This window comes from Gorilla gorilla, chromosome 1 (assembly GCF_029281585.2).
Source record: "Gorilla gorilla gorilla isolate KB3781 chromosome 1, NHGRI_mGorGor1-v2.1_pri, whole genome shotgun sequence".
NCBI classification, from domain to species: Eukaryota; Metazoa; Chordata; class Mammalia; order Primates; family Hominidae; genus Gorilla; species Gorilla gorilla.
Genome location: NC_073224.2, coordinates 167,243,093 through 167,266,876, shown reverse-complemented (window position 1 = coordinate 167,266,876; position 23,784 = coordinate 167,243,093). Strand labels below are relative to the sequence as shown.

General features: G+C 34.8%; 1 long non-coding RNA gene and 1 other non-coding gene across 3 annotated transcripts in view; both read right to left on the bottom strand.

Moving 5' to 3' along the window:
* Positions 1 to 23,784, bottom strand: part of LOC134757094 (uncharacterized) — a 67,782-nt gene that overhangs the window by 7,613 nt on the left and 36,385 nt on the right. The window lies entirely within an intron of this gene.
* Positions 12,616 to 12,722, bottom strand: LOC115932239 (U6 spliceosomal RNA). Its single transcript, XR_004068555.2, has one exon. It is a non-coding gene; the product is annotated as a U6 spliceosomal RNA (small nuclear RNA).

The following is a 23,784-nucleotide window of genomic DNA, read 5'->3' as shown; positions in this document are numbered from 1 at the left end:
CTGTCCTGCAGGGGAATCTAAGCAGCCAAATACAACAATTACATACTTCCTCTTAAGTTATCTTTTCTGGAGTCTGTTCAGAAGCTAAATTTGCTTTTTTGTTTTATATTTAATAACTATCAATGGCTGTTCTTTTGAAGTCAATTAATAAAAGGGAAGTTTGCTAGTAGGAGATGTCACAGAATTCATGAAAGCCCTTTGACAATTTGCTATGCCTCTTGTATGTACTGGGATTGGATATAGTGATATGCACTATATCCAACAGGGGATATTTCCTTCCTTCCTTCCTTCCTACCTTCCTTCCTTCCTTCTTTCCTTCCTTCCTTCCTTCCTTCTTTCCTTCCTCTCTCTCTTTCTTTCTTTCTTTTTCTTTCATCTTTCTTTCTCTTTCTTTATTCTTTCTCATATTAGGCATCTAAAGCTCTTGGTATTGACAGATAAGCAAGACTCAACTAAAATGGAACTTCTAAAGTAAATAGTAAACTTGGGGGTAAGTAAATAATTAATTTTTAAAAAGGAACTATCATTATTTAGCCCAGAGAAGAAACTTTTTGTAGGGTTGGAGGACAGAGATGTGTCATCCTTTTTATGTGCAGAAAGGATAAATTGTTTGATTTTTGTTTAATAACAGGTGGAACTTTAGTAAGAATAAGGTAGGTGGTGCGTGCCTACAGCAAAATAATGGAACAAACCAGAAACCCAACTGTTTGATTTGAATGTATTTGGTTACAGTGTTTTGGTAACATAAAGAGAAAAAGGGAATTTATTAGAAAGATACTTGTTTAAAACCTATCACCATAATCCAAAAAGGAGTTGGAAAATCAATCACACAGCATCTTTCAAGGTTTCTATAGAATTTTAACTTTCACTCAAGAGAAAAGCCATTAATGCAATTTGGCTGTGACTCAACATAATATTTCTTACTCTCAAATCTGTATTCATTGGGAGAAATTGCGACTGACTCAGATTCAGTAAAGTGTCTATTTCTAGATTAAATAAGGGTAGCAGGTGGGCGGGATCATGTTAAGCTCATGGAGAAGCTTTCTTGTGGGCAATGGAAGGCTCTGTCTTAGCGATCAATTCTTCTGTTTACTACTACTCGGCAAATAGGGACACTATTTTACTTAGTGTACATAGGCAAATATCAAGGGTGTGTGTGTGTGTGTGTGTGTGTGTGTGTGTTGTAAAATGGAAGTAACTAAAAGGAAAACATTTTAGATATATGTTATTATAAAATAAGGTAAATTCCCATGCATTTGGGATGATTTAAACATGTTTCTTTATAAAATCAAGAAGATTAGCTGATTTATATGATTTGCTTCAATATACTGGGCTTGCAACTGGAGAAGGCCTGCTTTCCAAGAAAAAAATTGTGTGAGTATATATTTATTTATATTATATATGTATATATGTATATATTATAAATGTATACATTTATAAATGTATAAATGTATACATTTATACATATGTGTGTGCATGTATTTCTATACAGTTTTTTAAATATCAGAATAACATTGCTTATCACCTATTCAAGATACAATAAGGCTTAGTATTTTTCATTAATTTACTTGGGAAAGTATCCATATCCTTCATTATTTTTCTGCCTACTATATTGGTCAAGTAGCTGTGCTATGTTAGTTGAGAATTAATATGGACTTATATTAGAAAAAGAATACCTAAAAATTTGGCAGCTGGCTGACTACCAGTCAATGAGAACCCATCTAAAATATAAATATATTTTTAAAGTAGCTGTTGAACTTTTTGACTTGTAACAAATGTCTGACTATAAACTCTAGCTCAAAAATAAATTCCAAGATTTTAGTAGGCTTTTTAGCTATAGAAAAACTATATGACAGAATTTTTTAATTAGTGAGTCAATTAGACATTGATTAGAACACTGTAGCACCCGTGCAAGTTTTATTATCACCATTCAGGCTTAGCAAGCTTGTATGCTCCTTACATTTTGCAGCAGTTCTCTTTGGTTTAATATTTGGAATTAATTTCTGAAATAGCTTAGACAGGCTGAGCATTCAGCCTGTCGTTTTTCTAAATCTGATAGGATGGAATAATAAGTAGCTGAAATATTCTAGAGCTATATTACAGGCTTCAGTGATCACAAGGGTCTATGATTCATTCTCAAAGCAAAGTTTCTTTTCTAATATGTCTGATGTATTGGTTTTTATTGGCAATTTTCATATCTGAGTTGGTGACCCTGCCATTTGTCTTTATTGTTATTATTCTCTCTTTGTGGCAATGATAAGAAAACTGGTTCAGGCCCTCTGGTTGTTTATGTCTGCAGTCAGTTATTCTTGAGGCTGCTCTCCTCTGCTGGGTTCCTTTCTTGCCAATCTTTTTTCTTTCTTTGTTTCTTTTGTGTGGATACCTGATTTCTGAGCAGATGCTCTTTTTAATCTCATCTCATGTTAATTTTAAATACTTATGTATCAAATGTTTCCAGTCAGTAAATCAGGAATCAGTTTCTGTGTTACATTCATGGCACTCATTAAATTGTGATCTCATGATTAACATACTTGTCTCCTTTAAGGGATTGTTAGCCAAGAATTGTGTTTTTGTCATCTCTAGAACCAGAGTCTAAGCACAGAACTGAACACACTCTAAACACTCAGGAGCTTTTGATTGAAGGAGTAAACAATAACAGAACATCAGTGCAGAACTGGAAACTTAATGGGTGGGAAGTAAATAAATTAAAGGAAACAAATAATGAATTGGTACTTACATATTGTTGGTTTGGAAAAATCCATAGAAAAGATAAATATTGTTTTGGGTTATTGAAGTTGCCTACTTATTATCTGTATTCTTAAATGGATGTTCCATTATGAACACATAGAACAATTACAGTCAGCAAAGGTCAGCCTTCCTTTCTTTTTAGTACTTCAAGAATGTCTATCCACATACATGTTCGACCTAGCATTTTATGCTTTCTCCCATGGTTCTTTCTATTCTTCTGACTCTGTACTCAACTCTATACTTTATTCAAGCCTATATCCTTCTTTTAGTGATTATTTTAATATCTTTTTTAAGCTTCCTGAATTTGCTTCTCATTCTACTCCCACCCTATTCTAGCTTATCTTACATTTTCTTCCCATTCTTTTGGTTTCAGTAAATGTGCAACTCATTTGTAACTTTGGGGAGGTATCTCTGAAGATGGTATGTAATTAAATTATGCTATTATAGCTTGGGGCCTAGATTCCTGTGAAATAAACTCAGTATGTGGATCTTTTCCAGAACCCCAGTATATGTGATCTATGTTAATTAACTGTGTTCAGCCTCCCATATTTTGTGCCAATCCTATAAAATCCAAGTTTTCAGGGTTACAGGAAGGATCAAAAAAGATGATGAATACAGAAACATATTTTCAGTCAAATCTCATCAGTTTATGTATATATTTTGTAACAACTAATGAAAAAGATCTTACATGACTTCCTAGACGGAGGTGAATACTTATGAGGATGAGTGTTAGAGTGCCTGCGAGCATCTCTCAGCTATGCTTTTTGCTTGCTGGCCCGGAGTCTAAGTAAGGTGTTTAAGTTCTCTATATCTCAGTTGCTTCATAGAATTATGGGGATCAAATATGTAAACACATGTAAATTTCTTTGCTACTACACAGCAAGTACTCGATTAAATGTGAGCATTTACCATTACTATTTTTCTTTTTATTGTTACAAAATATTATTGATATATTCATTTTCTATTCTCTTTGTGCTTAAGCAAATTTTGTAGCCAACTGTAATCACACTTGCAAGATATACTTCTATCTCCAAAAGAAAATTCCTAAGCTACAACTTAACAATTGTGCTCTCATATTCTTGGATGAATATTAATGTTTTTAAAATGAGAGGTCTTCAAAAGCAATCAGAGATACCCAGTGATTAATGGAGGTTGCCTTCTTTTCCAAACTGCTTTGAAAATTCACATGTTGAAACCTGTTTTTCTGTTCTGTGGCCATAATCAGAACTTTTAGCAGCTCTAAAATACTCTGTTTTACTTTATCTCTACTTTCTCCTAATATAGCTCAATCCTATACCATTATAACTGACAGCTCCCACAACAGTGGTAGAGCCCATTCATTCCAAGGAGGACTCAGATGCTAGTGATCTTCATCCTGTCTTCCACTTGTGAGGATGAAAACTGGAGTCTGCTGAGTCTGCTTTCTAGATATGAGTAGACCGAATGAAGACATCCTGGCACTGGCGAATTTTATTTCTTTATTTTCGTCTTCTTCTCAGCACCCATTCCATTCTTTCCCATGCTGTATCAGCTTTGATTAGGGTGATATTAGTTTCACTTCTGTCACAATAGGTGGGCTTCTTGTTGTTTAAATCAATAAGGGCTATCCTATCTCTCTTTCCACAATGTTTCATGTAGCTTAAGTCTTGACCAGTCATAACATGACACTCCCCTGAACACAGGGACCTGTTCACAGTGTTTCAATTAGTAGGAAAGTCAGATATTTATTTGATGTACTCTGTGCTGCTGGATGGGAATGTACCATGTTGCCCAACTGCTGGCAGCCACATTAGCATTTACAGGGAAGCCAGATGTAGCGTGAAGCCAGATTTTTGTATGGCACAACAGAGTCTGAAAGAAATTGAGTCCTTGATGACATTACTGAACCACTGGAACTTCAAGTTACAGGAGCCAATGATTCCCCTTTATTGTTTAAGCCACTTGGAATAGAGGTGTACTTTATAATCCAAGCAATCAAACTGATGTGCTTTCATTGAGTGATTTGTGAATAAACTCTTCACTCAAGATCACAGCACAGTCACTGTCCTTTAAATTAAAAAACTAAATAACTGTGGAATCCCCCCTATGGGAAATATTCTCATACCTGAGAATGTAGAAGTTATTTTACTAAAGTAAAAGCTAACTGGTACAATTTAGCTTAGGCAGCTGGCCAATGATTGTACAGAATATTCCTTGATTGAGATCCAGAGATGTCCAGTGGCAGGCCCAAACGGCTCTGAGATTAGCGAGGCATAGTACATCAAGACAACCTTGTGGTATACAACCAGTCAGGTAAGTTTCCTCCAAACACAAAGGCTTTGCAACTCCACCACATTCACAGGACTCAAGTTTGTTTCAGAGTCCTAAATCTGGTTCCCAAGTACTTTTCGTGTCACATGAAAGCCAGAGATAGTAAAATATCTGTGCTCAAGGCCCTCTGCTGGCTTCCTATTATGCTCAAAGAAAGCAATAGATTCTTGCAAGTGATGGAAATGTTACCCAATCTGATCCTCACTTATACCTGTAAATTCATTTCCTAGCACTGTCTCCTTCATTTAGGTCTAGTCTCAATGGCCACCTCACTTTCCTACCAACATGCCATATGTATTCCTGCCACATACCCTTTTGTACTGGCTACTCCTCTGTCTTAGAAGGCCCTTCCTGCCAATATCTGCATGGCTCTCTCTCTTAACTTTCTTCTAAGAACATTTTCACAGTGCATCTTTCATTGCATGATTTTTCAAAAATATCAAATGCTTCTTTTACCATGTTCTTTGCTCCCCCGCCATACCTACACAACCTTCCTTATCCATGCTTCTGATTTATTTTCTTCTTAGTCTTTGGTACCTAACATAGAAGTTTTAAAATTAATTATCTTGTTTACTATCTATTTCCCCATTAAAGTGTGATTTTCATATGCATAAAGGAATAATTGGTATTGGAGTTACCCTACCTTACTCACAATTATAAAACTGAAGAATATATTTATGAGCAATGAGCTTCAGGCATTGGATACGGGGCAGCACAGGATTGTGAAAGAAAGAAAACATAGAAAGGAAGTGTGTATTATTTTCCTCACTTTTTTTTTTTTTTTCTGCAAGGCCTTTTCCTGAACAGTCCAGGAGGTAGGAGCCCTCAAATGAATAGAGGAGTTAGGGAATGCTGAGGTAGCTGAGAATGCAGGGCACAGTCCTGGAGAGAAGAGAGCCATGTATAACAGATAAAGAAGCCAGAAAAATAAAAAGAAAGTATGAATCATTATGTACAATGGCACAACTATAAGAATTGATGGCTGAATTTTTTAACAGATACAGTAGAAATCAGAAGACAAGAAAACCTCATCATTAAATGGCAAAAAAAAATTAAAAGTCAGCCAAAAATTCTGTATCCCATGAAGATGTCCTTCATTAATGAGGTTCAAGTAATAATATTTCAATTAAAGAAACCAACAGATAAAGAATGTACATTTTGTATATGTATTGTCTTACATAAAATCAAAACTGAGATAGCTTATATGTTTAGCCTCAATATATAACACTCAGTAAGTCTCAAAATATTTCAAAATAAATGTTTAAAGTTTTGTTTTAAATTGACATGATAATTGCATATATTTATGGGGTACAGTGTGATGCTTTGATACCTATTGTAATAATCAAATCAGGGAAGTTAGCATATTCATCACCTCAAACACGTCCTTTCTTTGTGGTGAGGACGTGCCAAATCCTCGCTTTCAGCCATTTGGCAATATATGATACATTATTGTTAACTGCAGTCATCCTGCTGTGCAATAGAACAAGAACTTATTTCTCCTATCTTACTATAACTGTATGCCTGTTGACTAACCCGTCCCTTTAACAGTCCTTTCTCCCTCCCCTCCCCTGCCTGTAGCAATTACTATTCTCCTTCTAAAAATCAATTTTTTAAAAATTTCCAGTAGGAGTGAGATCATGCAGTATTTGTCCTTCTGTGCTTGGCTTAATTCACTTAACATTGTCTATAAGTTTCATCCACGTTGTCACAAATGACAGGTTTTCATTTCTTTTTATGGCTGAATAGTATTCCATTGTGTATATGTGCCACATTTTAAAAATCCATTCATCTATTGATGAACACTTACGTGTTGATTCCATGTCTGAGCTGTTGTGAATAGCGCTGCAGTAAACCTGAGAGTGGAGATATTTCTTTGGCATATTGATTTTATTTTCTTTGATATATACCCAGTAGTAGTATTGTTGGATCATATGGTAGTCCCATGTTATTTTACTTTTTAAAGGAACTTCCCTACTGTTATCCATAATGGCTGTACTAATTTACATTCCTGCCAGCAATGTGTAAGATTTCCCCTTTCTTCACATCCTCATCAGCATTTCAATGGATTAAAGACTTAAATGTAAGACTCAAAATATTAAAACTATTAGAAGAAAATGTAGGGTGAATGCTTCATGACATTGATTTGGGCAAAGATTTTTTGAATAAGACCTCAAAAACACAGACAATCAAAGTAAAAATAGACAAATGAGATTACATCAAACTAAAAAGCTTCTGCAGAGCAAAGAAAACAACAGAGTGAAGAGACTACCTACAAAATGGAAGAAAATATGCACAAACTGAATCTGACGATGCGTTAACATTCAGAATATGTAAGGAACTCAAAAAAATCAGTAGCCATACAACTGATATTTGATTTAAAAACGAGCAAAATATATGATTAGACATTTCTCAAAAGAAGACATACAAATGGCTAATATGTGCACGAAAAATACTCAACATCCCGAATCATTGTGGAAATGCAAATCAAAACCACAGCGAGTTACCACCTCACCTCATTTGGAATAGCTATTACAAAAACAAAAACAAAAATCAACGTTATAGAATATGTTTTGAGCACCATGGAATTAATTAAAAATCAAGTAATTAAGATATCTGGAAAATCCCCAAATATTTGGAAATTTAAAAAAATACATTTTTTTGTTTTTTGTTTTTGTTTTTGTTTTACAAATTTTATTTAGGGTTGGGGGTACATGTGAACGTTTGTTATATAGTAAACTCATGTCACAGGGGTTTGTTGTACAGAGATTATTTGATCACCCAGGTATTAAGCCTAGTATCCAATAGTTATTTTTTCTGCTCCCCTTCCTCCTCGCAAGTAGATCCCAGTGTCTGTTATTTCCTTCTCTGTGTTGATGAGTTATCATCCTTTAGCACCCACTTATAAGAGAGAACATGTGGTATTTGGTTTTCAGTTTCTGTATTAGTTTGCTAAGGATAATAGTCTCCAGCTCCATCCATGTTTCCATGAAAGACAAGATTTTTTTTTATGGCTGCATAGCATTTCACAGTGAATACATACCACGTTTTCTTCATTCACTCTACCATTGATAGGGATTTACGTTGATTCCATGTCTTGCTATTGTTACTGATGCTGCAGTGAACATTCGTGTGTTTGTCTTTATGGTAGAATTATTTATATTCTTCTGAGTTTATACCCAGTAATGGGATTGCTGGGTCAAATGGCAGTTCTGCTTTTAGGTCTTTAAGGAATAATCACACAGCTTTCTACAATGGTTGAACTAATTTACACTCTCACCAACAGTGAGAGTGAAAATGTTCCCTTTTCTCCATAATCTTTCAGGTATCTGTTATTTTTTCAATTTTTTAGTAATAGCCATTCTGAGTGGTGTGAGATGGTATATCATTGTGGTTTTGATTTGCATTTCTCTAATCATCAGTGATATTGAGCTTTTTTTTCCATATGCTTGTTGGCTGCATGTATGTCTTCTTTCAAGAAGTGTCTGTTCATGTACTTTGCCCACTTTTTAGTGGGGTTGTTTGTTTTTCTCTTGTAAATTTGTTTTGGTTCCTTATAGATGTTGGATATTAGACCTTTGTTAGGTATTTGCAAAAATTTTATCCCATTCTGTAGGTTGTCTGTTTATTCTGTTGATAGTTCCTTTTGCTGTGCAGAAGCTCTAATTAGAAGTTTAATTAGATCTCATTTGTCAATTTTTTGCTTTTGTTGTGATTGCTTTTGGTATTTTTTGTCATAAAATCTTTGCCCGTTGCTATGTCCAGGAAGGTATTACCTTGGCTGTCTTTCAGGATTTTATAGTTTTGGGTTTTACATTTGAGTCTTTACGCCATCTTGACTTGATTTTTGTATATGGTGTAAGGAACAGGTCCAGCTTCAATCTTCAGCATATGGCTAGCCAATTATCCCAACAACATTTATTGAATTGGGAGTCTTCTCCCCATTGCTTGTTTTTGTCAGCTCCGTCAAAGATCAGATGGTCATAGATACATGGTCTTATTTCTGCACTCTTTATTCTGTTCCATTGGTCTAGGTGTCTGTTTTTGTACCAGTACTATGCTGTATTGGTTACTGTATCTCTGTAGTATAGTGTGAAGTCAGGTAGCATGATGCCTCCAGCTTTGTTCTTTTTGATTAGGATTGCTTTAGTTATTCTGGCTCTTTTTTGGTTCCATGTGAATTTTAAAATAGTTTATTTTATTTTTTATTATTTTATTTTATTTAGTTCTGTGAAGAATACCATTGGTAGTTTGATAGAGTCACACTGAATCTGTAAATTGCTTTAGTCAATATGGCCATTTTAATCATATTGATTCTATTCATGAGCATGGGATGTTTTTCCATTTGCTTGTGTCTTCCCTAATTTCTTTGAGCAGTATTTTGTAATTGTCACTGTAGAGATCTTTCACCTCCCTGGTTAACTGTATTCTATTTTATTCTTTTTGTGGCAATTGTAATGGGATTGTGTTACTGATTTGGCTCTCAGCTTGGCTGTTGTTGGTGTATACAAATGCTAATGATTTTCATACACTGATTTTTGTATCCTGAAACTTTGCTGAAGACTTTATCAGCTGAAGGAACTTTTGAGGTTAAGACTATGGGGTTTTCTAGATATAGAATTATGTCTGCAAACAGAGATAGTTTGACTTCCTCCCTTTCTATTTGGATGCCCTTTATCTTTTTTATTGCCTGATTGCTTTGGCTAGGACTTCCAATATTATGTTGAATAGGAGTAGTGAGAGAGGGCATCCTTGTCTTGCGCCAGTTTTCAAGGTGAATGTGTTCAGCTTTTGCCCATTCGGTATGATGTTGGCTGTGAGTTTGTCATAGATGGATCTTATTATTTTGAGGTATGGTCCTTCAATACCTAGTTTATTGAGAGTTTTTAACATGAATCGGTTTTAAATTTGATCAGAAGTCTTTTCTGCATTTATTGAGAGAATTGTGTGGTTTTTGTCTTTAGTTTTGTTTATGTGATGAATCACATTTATTGATTTGCATATTTTTAATCAACCTTGCATCCTGGAGATGAAGCCTACTTAATTGTGGTAGATTAATTTTTTATGTGTTGCTGGATTCACTTATCAAGTAGTTTGTTGAAGATTTTTGAATCCATGTTCTTCAAGGATACGGGTGTGAAATTGTCTTTTCTTCTTATATCTCTGCAAGGTTTTGGTACCAGGATGATGCTGGCCTTGCGAAATGAATTGGGGAGGAATCTCTCCTCAATTTTTTGGAATAGTGTCTGTAGGAATGGTACCAGCTCTTCTTTGTACATCTCGTAGAATTTGCCTGTGAAGCCATCAGGTCCTGGGCTTGTTTTGGTTGGTAGGTTATTACTGATTCAATTTCAGAGCTCATTGTTGGTCTGTTCAGGGAATCAGTTCCCCCCGGTTCAGTCTTGGGAGGGTATATGTGTCTAGGAATTTATCAATCTCTTCTAGGTTTTCTAGTTTGTGTGCATAGAGGTAGGTGTTCATAGTAGTTTCTGATGGTTGTTTGTATTTCTGGGAGTTCAATGGTAACATCCCCTGCATCATTTCTAACTGTGTTTATTTGGATTTTCTCTCTATTCTTCATCATTCATCTGTTTAGCAGCCTATTTTATTATTTTTTCAAAAAAAACACAACTACTATATTTGTTGATCTTTTAAATGGTTTTTTAATTTCTCAGTTTACTTCCGTTCAGCTCTGATTTGGGTTATTTTTTGTCTTCTGTTAGCTTTGGGCTTGATTTGTTCTTCTCTAATTCTTTCCATTGTGATGTTACGTTGTTAACGTGAGATCTTTCTAACTTTATGAAGCAGGTATTTAATGCTATGAATTTTCCTCTTAACGCTGCCTTAGCTCTGTGTCACAGAGATTCTGATATGCTATACCTTTGTTCTCATTAGTTTCAAAGAACCTCTCGATTTCTTCTTTAACTTCATTATTTACCCAAAAGTCATTCAAGAGTATGTTGTTTAATTTCCATGTAATTGCATGGTTTTGAGCAATAGTCTTAGTTTTGACTTATATTTTTATTGTGCTGTGGTTTGAGAGTGCGTTTGGTATGATTTCAGGTTTTTTTTTTTGCATTTGCTGAGGATAGTTTTATGTCCAATTATGTGACCAATTTTAGAGCATGTGCCATGTGGCAATGAGAAGAATGTATAGTCTGTTGGTTTGCAGTAGAAAGTTCTGTAGAGGTCTGCCCAATCCATTTGGTCCAATGTTGACTTCAGTTCCTGAATATCTTTATTTTCTGCCCCTACTATCTGTCTAATACTGTCAGTGAAGTGTTGGAGTCTTGCACTATTATTGTGTGACAGTCTGTGTCTCTTTGCAGGTTATCTAAGAACTTGTTTTATGACTCTGGGTGCTCCTGTGTTGGGTGCACACATATTTAGGATAGTTAGGTCTTCTTGTTGAATTGAACCTTTTACCATTATGTAATGCCCTCCTTTGTCTTTTTTTTTTAATCTTTATTGGTTTAATATCTGTTTTGTCTGACATTAAGATTGCAATCCCTGTGTTTTTGTTTCCCATTTGCTTGGTAGATTTTTCTCCATCCTTTTATTTTGAGCCTCTGGGTGTCATTACATGTGAGATGGGTCCCCTGAAGACACGATAACAAAAGTTCTTGATTTTTCATCCAGCTTGCCACTCTATGCCTTTTAAGTTATGCTGGCTTGTTTGCACGGTTGCATTGTAGTGTCACTGGTATGTATAATTAAGTGTGCTTTTGTATTAGCTGGTAGTGATCTTTCTATATTTACTTCTTCTTTCAAGATCTCTTGTAAGGCAGGTCTGGTCATAGCAAACTCTCAACATTTGCTGATCTGAAAAGAATCTTGTTTCCCCTTTGCACAGAAATCTTAGTTTGGCTGGATATGAAATTCTTTGTTGAAGATTTTTTTATTTAAGAATGTTGAATATAGGTCCTCAATCTTTTCTGGCTTCCTGGGTTTCACCTGAGAGGTCCACTATTAGCCTGATGGGCTTCCCCTTGTCAGTGGCCTACCCTTTCTATCTGCCTTTCACTTTCTTTCTTTCATTTTGACTTTGGAATATCTGATGATTATGCGTCTTACAAAGAATCTTCTTGTGTAGAATCTTGTAGGTGTTCTCTGTATTTCTTGAATTTGACTGTTGGCTTCTCTAGCAAGGTTTGATAAATTTTCATGGACAATATCCTATATCCTGGATTTCCTGTATCGATAACTGATATCATAGACAAAACATTGAAATATGTTCTCCAAGTTGTTTGCTTTCTTCCCCTCCTTTTCAGCAATGCCAATGATTCACATAGATTTGGCCTCTTTACATAATCCCATATTTCTCAGAGGTTTTATTCATTCCTTATCATTAGTTTCCTTTATTTTTGTCTGACTATCTTATTTCAGATTGCCATTATTCATGTTCTGAGATTATTTCCTTTGCTTGGTCTATTCTGCTGTTAATACTTGTGATTACACTGTGAAATTCTTGCATTGTGTTATTCAGCTCTGTCAGATCTATTAGGTTCTTTTTTTTATACCGGCTATTTCATCCTTAAGCTCCTATATCATTTTATTGTGAAAAATTTGAAATGTTTCATGAATTTGTATGCCATCATTTCACAGGGGTCATACTAATGCTCTCTGTATCAGTGCAGTTTTAGTATATGTGCTGCCCAAGTGGGCAGTAAACTACATACTTCTAAATAACTCCTGGGTCAAATAAGAATTCACAAGGGAAATTAGAAAACATTTCTAAAAACGGTAAAACAAAGTATCAAAATTTGTGTAATGTATCTAAAGCAGGGTTTAAAAAGAAATTCATAATTTCAAATCTATATAATTTAAAAATAAAAAGGTCAAAAATTAGTAATCTACAATTCCATTTGAGAAGCTAAGAAAAAAAGGGGAAATTAAATACAAATTAAGTAGAAGAATGCATACATTAAGGATAAGATCAGAAATCAACAAAATAGAAAAAATAGAGAGAAATAACAAAGCCTACAGTTGATTATGTGAAAAAATTAATAATGCTGACAAATCTTGTCATCAGCAAGATTAAGACAAAAAAGACAAAACACAAACTACCAGTAACTAGAATAAAAAACAGAATATCACTAAAGTTCCTATGGATATAAAAAATGATAAAGAAGTATAAATAACTCAATGCCAATAGGTTTGACAATTATACAAAGGCGATTCTTTGGAAAATACAAATTAGTGAAACTGACAAAAAAAAACTACATGTGTAATCTATTAAAAAAGAATTAAATGTTATTAAAATATTTTCACAGAGAAGATTAGAGATCCTGCTGATTTTGAGAATGCATTCTACTAAGCATTTTAAGATGCAAGAATATCAATTCAATAAAAACTTCCAGATAATGGAGAAGCTAACACTTTTCTTCTGATTTTAAAAAGCTGAGATAATCATGATGCTAAAAGATCTCTCAAATTAAAGACTAATAGCCCAAATGAAAAGATGTATAAATCTTATCACAAAATATTAACGAGTTGTAAACAGCAAAAAATAAATATGTATACATCATGACTCTGTGGGTTGATTCCTACTCAAATCATGAATGCAATTCATCACATTAAAAATAGAAAAAAAATCAACTTTTCTTGTAAACTTTTCAATTTATGCAAAATAATCATTTAACACAATTCGGTACATAGAATAGGAATACTTAGCAAAATAGACAAAATGGGCATCTCTAATAAGAGGCATCTGAGAAAAACCTCGAGCTAGCACCATACTTAAATGGTCAAACATTAGACATTTTAAGGAATAAAAAGTTCATCCATGATATTTTTTCTGATTTTTTATATCTTTATGTATAAAATTTCTATAAATAAAATTCACATATTTTAAGTGCAGGATTTAATTATTTCTGGCAAATGAATGGAATGATATGAGAACCATCACAATCAAGTTTTGGTACACCTCCATCACCTCAAAGAAATTTCTCATGCTCCTTTGCATTACATCTGTGCCCCAATCCCCCAACACCCATTGACTGCTAACTTTCTTTTACTGTTTCCCCTTTTTCTAGGATTTCATATAATCATACAGTATGTACTCTTGTGTATGGCTTCATTCACTTGGTGTGCTATTTTTGAGATTCACTCATGGTGGATGCTATTTGTATCAGTAGTTGATTTCTTATTATTGCTGAATAGCATTCCAATGTATAGGTATACTACATTTTCTTTACTCATTAGCCAGATGAAGGATATTTGAATGGTTTACAGTTTATAGCTATGTTAGATAATACTTTTAAGACATTCAAACACACATCTGTGTTTGACATCTGTTTTAATTTTTCTTAGCAGATAACTAAAATGGGAGGTGCTTGGTCAGTGGTGTACCTTTTTAAGAAGTTATAAATCACTTTTAAAGTGCCTGTACCATTTTGCATTCCCACCAGCCAATATATGAAGATTCTAGTTTCTCTACATATTCATGGTATTATCAGTTTTCTTCATTTTTAGTTATTTTAGGGAATGTGTAATAAAATCTCATTGTGGTTATAGTTGCCATTTTCCGAATTGGCAACTGATTGATGACGTAGACCTCCTTTTTATGTGTGTTGGTCATTCATATATCTTCTTTTGGGAAATGTTTCTTTAAATATTTGACCATTATTTATTGAGCCATTTTTCTTATTGTTAAGTTGTAAGCATTCTTTCTTTATACTGGATGCAATATATTGTTAGATGTATGCTTTGCAAATATTTTAAACCACTCTGTGGCTGCTTTTTCATTATCTTATATCTTTTTGTAAGTGACAGTTTTTTATTTCTTCTAAAATCTCATTTTTAAATTGTTTTTATGATTTTTGCATAAAATAAATATATTAAGTTATTTTAAAATGTATGTAAAATAAAAAGGAATTTAAAGAGTTTAAATATACATTTTAGAATAATTGTGTTAATTTCCACAAAACAATGCCAGGAATTTTACTGGTATTGTGTCAAATCTCTACATCACTTTGGGAAATCTGACATTTTATCTATATTGAGTCTTCAAATTCATGATCATGGTGTATTGCTCCATTTATTTAAGTCTTCTGTAATTGATCTCAGCTATATTTTATGATTTTTAGTGTGTAGGTCTTGAATATATTTTCTTAAACTTATTATTATTTCCATTTTTTCTGAAGCTATTTTCAATAAAATCAATTTAATTTTCTAATTTAATTTTCAGCTTGTTGTTGCTGATAGAAATAAAACTGATTTTTATATTGATCTTGTTAAAATCATGTATTAATTTCCATAGCTACATGCATGATTATGTTCTACATCCTTTACTCAAATATGAGTGAATATATTTTTTTATCTGTTCTTATTACACTGTCTAGAATGTCCAATATTGTTAAGTGGAATTGGTGTAAGCAGACAACTTTGCTTTTTCAGAAGGGAAGACAGTAGAGGGCATCAGTCTTACCATTAAGTAAAATGACAGCTTAGGTTTTTAATATGTCCTTTGTCAGGATGAAGAGGGTGATTTCTATTGTTTTTAAGAGTTTCCATGCTAAATATGTGATTTGTCAAACGTTTTTGTGTCTATTGATATTATCTAATATTTAATTTATTCAGTTTACATACTGTATTATATTGCTTTTCAGATTTTAAACCAAGCTTGCATATACTTGGTAATACTTTAATTCTTGCTGAGTTAGATTTACTGACATTTTGTTAAAGATTTTCACATCTTTGAGAGTCTGTGATATTGTTTCATAGTTATTTTGTTATTTTTTGCTTGTTCTATTGTTGTGTGATGTCTTTTTCTGCCTTTGGTGACAAAGTGGTACTGACCTAACAAAATTAGTCAGAAAGTAATCTTTTCTCCTCTATTTTGTAAAAAAGAGTGTCCAGGTTTGACATTAGTACTTTCATCATAGTTTTATAAAATTCAACAATGAAGTCACCAGGCCTAGACTTTTCTTTCAGGGAAGGTTTTTAATTAGTAATGAAATACTTTACTTGATATACAGACATTTACATTTTTCTGTTGTTTTTTGAATCAGTTTGGTAAAATAATTCAATGCCCACTAAGGTAATTACACATGTTTTAAACATAAAACTATTATATATATAATAGATATATGAGTATATATATATATATACCTATATGTACACCTATATATGTATACCTATACCTATATATATACATATGTATACCTATATATATACACCTATATTCATATAGGTATATATGAATAATAACACATGTTTTAAAAATTGTACCCCCATATTTGCCATTTCCAGTACTTTTAGTTTCTTCCTCTATATATGAATTACCATCTAATGTGATCTTTTTCACACTGAAGTTCGTTTAGTTTTTTATTAAGTAGAATTATACCACAAATGAATTATATCAGTATTTTTTTATTTGAAGTGTCTTTATTCCACTACTACTTGTAAAAAAAGAGTTCTGCTAAATATGGGATTTTTACTGACAGCTTTTATGTTTTTGTTTGTTTCCTCACTTTTTAGCAACCTGAATAAGTCATTGCAAGGTTTTCTGGCTTCTGTCATTTCTGATAAGAAGTTAACTGTTAATCATATCATTGTTTTCTGCAACTGAGGTTTAATTTTTCTTTTCCTTTGACCAAGCTTTTCATTTTTATGTTAGTATGTCTAGCTCTGTGGTTTTTTTTTCTTCTTCTTGTTTTTGGTGTGTTTATCATATTTCAGGTTGGATAAGTTTCTTGGGATCAGTATGGTTTTCGGTTTGTATTTTTAATTAAACTTCTTTTCAAATGATTTTCTGCCTTCTGCCCGCCCCATCTTTTTCTGGAAAGCTATAAAATGCGTGCTAAAATATCTGATATTTTCCCACACATCTATGACTTAATTTTAAGTCAATTCTTTTTCTTTTTATAATTTGAAATGAATATCTACTGATCTATTTTAATCAATTACTGATTTATTTTGCCGTATCAATTCTGCTTTTGAGTCATTTAGTGAAATTTTCATTTCAATTACTGTATATTTTATCTCAGAATTTAAAAAAAGTTGATACACAATGAGTATATGTATTTATGAGTTACATGTGTTATATTGATGCATGTATAAAATGTGTAATGATCAAATCAGGGTAATTGAGATATTCACTGCCTCCAACATTTGTTATTTCTTTGTGATGTGAACACTTCAATTCTTCTAGCTATTTTGAAATATACAATAAATTATTGTTAGCTATAGTTATCTTACTGTGCTACTGAACGCTAAAATTTATTACCTCTATCTAATTCTGTTTTTTACTCATTAACCAACCTCTTTTCATCCCTCTCCTCCCTGAAACTTTCCCAGCCTCTGGTAATCATCACTATATTCTCTACTTCCATGAAATCAACTCTTTAGCTCCTACATATCAATGATAACATGTGAAATTTGTCATTTTATGCCTGGCTTATTTCACTTAACATGGTGACTCCCAGTTCCATCCATGTTGCTGCAAATGACAGAATTTCATTCTTTTTTTGTGGTTGAATTATATTCCATGTATAATACATTAGCTTTATTCATTTTTCTGTTAATGGGCACTTATGTTAATTTCATGTCTTTGTTATTGTGAAAAGTATTACTATAAACATCAAAATACAGATATCTGTTTAACATACTGATTTTTTATTTGTGTGTGTATATATATATATATACACTTGAGATATAAATATTTGTGTGTGTATATATATACACACAATTGTGTATATACACACACATTGTGTATATATATATACACACACAATTGTGTATATACACACACATTGTGTATATATATACACACACAATTGTGTATATATATACACACACATTGTGTATATATACACACACATTGTGTATATATATATACACACACATTGTGTATATATATACACACACATTGTGTATATATATACACACACATTGTGTATATATATACACACACAATTGTGTATATACACACACATTGTGTATATATACACACGCATTTGTGTATATATACACACGCATTTGAGATATATACATATATATGGCAGCGTGAGTTCTGGTTCACATGGCAGGTATATTTTTAATTTTTTAATGAAAACTCCACACTTCTTTCTATAGTGGCTGTACTAATTTTCATTTCCACCAACTGTGTACCTGAGTTCTCCTTTCTCCATAAACTCATAAGCATCTGCTTTTTTTTGTCTTTTTGATAATAGTCATTTTACTATCTCATTTGATATCTTTACTATCCTTTGATATCTCAGTGTGATTTTGATTTGTTGATTTTATAGTTTTGTAGTATAGATTTGCATTTTGCTGATGGTTAATTATGTTAAGAATTCTTTCAAGTGCCTATTAGCCATTTGCATGTCTTCTTTTGATAAATATCTATTCGGATACTCTGTCCATTTTTTAAAACAGATTATGTGGGGTTTTTTTCTATTGAGTTCTTTGATTTTTTAAAATACATTTTGGTCATTAATCTATTGTCAGATAAATCTTTTCTTTCATTCTGTAGGCTGTATCTTTATTCTATTCACTGTTTCTTTGCTGTTCAGAATATTTTTGGCATGATGAAATTCAGAAGTTTCTGATGAAGTTCAGAAATATTTTGGCATGATGAAATTCTATTTATCTATTGTTTGATTTTTGTTGCCTTACTCAAAATATCCTTGTGTAAATCAATGTCCTGAACCATTTCCAATTTTCTTATACTACTTCCAATATTTCCATTATTCCATTCCATTTCCAATATTTCTTCTACATTTCCAATGTTTTATTCTACTATTTTCATAATTCCAGGTCTTACGTTTAAGTTTTGATAACTTTACATAAGTTTTGATGTGATTTTTGTATATGGTAAGAGATAGGAGTCGTTTCATTCTTCTACATGTGGATATCCAGCTTTTTTAGCGCCATTTATTGAAGAGGCTATTCTTTCCCCAGTGTATTTTCTTGGCACTGTTGTCAAATATTAGTTGGTTGTAAGTGTGTGAATTTATTTCTGTGTTCTCTGTTCAGTTCAGTTGGGTTATGTGTCTGTTTTTTTGCAAGTATCATGCTGCTTTGGTTACTATAGTTTGTAGTATACCTTGAAATCAGATTATGTGATGCCTTTAGTTTTGTTATTTTTGCTGAAAATTCCTAGGCTATTCAGGGTTCTCTGTGACTTCATATAAATTTTAGTATTGCTTTTCTATTTCTGTGAAGATTGTCATTGGTATTTTCATAGGTATTGCATTCGATCTGTAGACCACTTTGGGTAGTATGAAACTTATTAACAATATTAATTCTTCCAAACCATGAACATGGGATAGCTCTCCTTTTTTTGTGTTCTTTTCATTTTTTTATCAGTATTTAATAGTTTTATTGTATAGATTTTCACTTCTTTTATTACATTTATTCCTAGGTAGTTTATTTAGTTATTTTTGCAGCTATTTGTAAATTGAATTTCTTTCTTGATTTTTTTTCAGATTAATTGCTGTTGGTGTATACAAATGTTACTGATTTTGTAAGTTGATTTTATAATCGGAACGTTTACTTTTTAAAAATTATTATTATTATTATTATTATTATTATTATTATTATTATTCTGAGACAGATTCTAGTTCTGTCACCCAGGCTGGAGTGCAATGGTGTGATCTCCGCTCTGTGATCTCCGACTCCCGGGTTCAAGCGAATCTCCCGCCTCAGCCTCCTGAGTAGCTGGGACTATAGGTGCGCACCACCACGCCCGGCTAATTTTGTATTTTTAGTAGAGACACGGTTTCACCCCATTTAGTTAGGCTGCTCTGGAACTCCTGACCTCGTGATCCGCCCGCCTCGGCCTCCTAGAGTGCTGGGACTACAGGCGTGAGCCATCTCTCCCGGCCTAAAAATTATTTCTACCAGACTTTGGTGGAATCTTTAGGTTTTTCTAAATATAAGATTAAGTCATAAATATCCCAATGAGTCTAAAAGAATGGATGAATTCTAGCAAGGAGAACTGGCAAGGAGCTACCTGCTCTCTCTACAGGCCTCTGGAATTCAGGAAGTAGGAGACCCCTATGCCACCAGGGACATAGAGTCGGAAGAGAATATTACTTAGAGGAATGGAAGGGGCAGCAAGGCAGCTGATGTGGAGCCCAGCGGGTTTGGAGCCAGAGCCTCTGTAGTGGAGCACAGCCAGGGATGGCGATTCCCCTGTGCTCCCCTGGCTCCCTTAAGAAACTTTAGCTCTAGAGGAGCTATTGCAACTGAACTCTGGAGGGCAGTCTTGCCCATCAGATGGGGCCAGTCTGACCTGAGGACCCCTTGGTCTGCTGGCCTCTCTGGTGGCCCCAGCCTGGTTGCCTGCTTGCAGAGCAGCCTCGGGTGCCCTGGGAGCTTGCATCATAGCTTCTGTGCCAGGGGACCATGCCTGACCAGCAGAGAGCTTCAGCAAGCGGCCCTCACAGCCATGCACCAGCCCACCCACTCCCTCCCTACACAGCAGCTTCCCCCAGCCCACGGCAGCTATCATATAGCTTTGCCGGGGCATGTGCACAGGAGTGGGTTTTGCATTCTTTGCCCTGCCAGCGCACGTGTGTGAGCACTCTGCGTTGCCACTGCTGTAGTGGGAGTGTAGTCCACTTACCCGCCCCAGCACCACACCATTACACTCAGAGCTTTGGCAGGCACAGAGCCAGCCAGCCCTGTTCCGTTCCTGCCAGTGCCCCTCCCAGCCATGGGAGTGAAACTATGCACAGAGAACAGCAGACCTTCCCCTGCCTTGAGTAACCACCCCTGCCTGTGGCACACAGAAAAAGCACACATTCCTGCACTCTTCAGTGGCCCGCCGGGTGCCAAAACCATCACCAGCGTGACCATGCACGCAGTTCCCGGGAGGGGCCCCCACCCGCCATCTCCCCTAAAGCCACATTGCTTCTGCTGTGGTGAATGCCTCTGTGGAGACAGGGCTCCCCAGCCCCCGCTAGCACCCTGCCACAGCCAAGGAGCATGCACCCTGCCATGCGCAAAGGCTGCTGCTGGCACATGCAAATGAGGAGGAGTCCCGCTGTCCCCACACTATTAATGCTTTGGCTGAGACCACCCATTGGAGTGTAGTGACCAGTAGTTCAGGAGCACATCAGCGCCCCTAGTACCGTGGATTCCTAACCTTGAGAAGCCAGAGAACAAAGTCGAGGCACAATACAAGTCCCAGAGTTAGACCACGCAGTTCAGGAGATAGGAATTGAGCGCCGGCCACCTGGAATCTTCCAGAAACAAAGCCATTTGACTAAATCCACCTTATACCACAATCAAACCTGTGAGGTCATCAAATAGGAGATATATATATGTATGTGTATATATATAGAGAGAGAGAGAGCAAAGGTCAGCAACTGTAAAGATGGAAGGAACATAAGCCCACGAAGATGAGAAAGAATGACCACAAGAACCCTGACAACTCAAAAAGCCAGAATGCCTTCCGTACTGCAAAAAACTGCATCACCTCTCCAGCAAGGGCTCTGAACCAGGCTGAGATGGCTGAAATGACAGAACTAGAATTCAGAATATGTTTAGGAACAAAGATCATTGAGATGAAGGAGTATGTTGAAAGCCAATCCAAGGACACTAAAAATCACAATAAAACAATGCAGGAGCTGACGGACAAAATAGCCAGCATAGAAAATAATGCAACCAACCTGATAGAACTGAAAAACAAACTACAAGAGTTTCATAATACAATCACAATTATTAACAGCAGAATACACCACATGAAGGAAAGAATCTCAGAGCTTGAAGACTGGCTTACTGTAATAAGACCATCAGACAAGCATACAGAAAAAAGTAATGAAAATGAGTGAATAAAACTTCTGATAAATATGGGATTACGTAGAGAACAAATCTATGACTCACTAATGTACCTGAGACAGGGAGATTGTAAGCAACTTGGAAAACATATTTTAGAATATCATTCATGAGAACTTCCCCAAACTAGCTAGAGAGGCCAACATTCAAATTCAGGAAATTCAGAGAACACCAGTAAGACAGTTTATAAGAAGATCAATCCCAAGACACATACATCAGATTCTTCAATGTTGAAATGAAAGAAAAAATGTTAAAGGCAGCTAGAAAGAAAGGTCAGGTCACCTACAAAGGGAAGCCCACCTGGCTAACAGCAAGTCCCTCAGCAGAAACCCTACAAGCCAGAAAAGATTGGGGCCAATATTCAACATTCTTATTAAAAAGAAATTCCAACCCAAAATTTCATGTCTGGACAAACTAAGCTGCATAAATGAAGGAGAAATAAGATATATTTTAGATAAGCAAATACTGAGGGAATTCATTACCCCCAGATATGTCTTACAAGAGCTCCTGAGACTTAATTCTAAGACCTCAAAGTATGAAACTACCACCAGAAAACATTGGGAAAATATTCATGATATTGGTCTGGGCAAATATTTTTGGGGTAATACTGCACAAGCACAGGCAACAAAAGCAAACATGGACAAATGGGATCACATCTAGTTAAGACACTTTTGCACAACAAAGGATACAATCAACAAAGTGGAGAGACAACCCACAAAATGGGAGAAAATATTTGCAAACTACAACTACCCTCTGACAACGGGTTAATAACAAGAAGATGTGTAAGAAGCTCAAACAACTCTACTGGAAAAAAAAATCTAATAATCTGATAAAAACATTGTCAAAAGGTTTACATAGATATTTCTCAAAAGAAGACATACAAAAGCCAAACAGGCATATGAAAAGGTGCTCAACATCATGGATAATGAGAGAAACGCAAATCAAAACTACAGTGAGTTATCCTCTCACCCTAGTTAAAATGATTTTATCCAAAAGACGGGCATTAACAAATGCTGGTGAGGATGTGGAGAAAAGAGAACTCTTCTACACTGTTAATGGGAATATAAACTAGTACAACCACTATGGAGAACAGTTCAGAGGTTCCTCAAAAAATTAAAACTTAAACTATCTACCAATCCCACTACTGGGTATATATCCCAAATAATTTTTAAAAATCAGTTTATCAAAGAGATGGATACACTTCTATGTATGTTGCAGCACTGTTAACAATAGAGAAGATTTAGAAACAACCTAAGTGTCCATTGACAGATGAATGACTAAAGGAAATGTGGTTCATATACACAATGGAGTACTATTCAGCGATAAAAAAAGAATGAGATCCAGTCATTAGCAACAACATGGATGGAACTGGAGATCATTATGTTAAGTGAAATAAACCAAACACAAAAGGACAAACATTGAATGATCTCATATATTTGTGGGATCTAAAAATAAAATCAATTAAACTTATGATCATAGAGAGTAGAAGGATGGTTATAAGAGGCTGGGAAGGGTAATGGTTTGTTGGGAGGGACAAAGGGATAGTTAACGGGTGCAAAAAAATAGAAAGAATGAATAAGACCTACTATTTGATAGCACAATAGGGTGATTATACTCAGGAATAACATAATTGTATATTAATCCCAGCAATTTGGGAGGCTGAGGCGGGTGGATCACCTGAGGTCATGAGTTCGAAACCAGGCTGGCCAACATGGTGAAACCCTGTCTCTACTAAAAATACAAAAATTAGCCAGGCATGGTGGCATTCACCTGTAATCTCAGCTACTCAGGAGGCTGAGGCACGAGAATCACTTGAACCCAGGAGGCAGAAATTGCAGTGAGCCGAGATTGCACCACTGAACTCCAGCCTGGGTGGTACAGCGAGACTCCATCTCAAAAAAAAAAAAAAAAAAAAAAAAAGTAGAAATATCTCAATTTAAA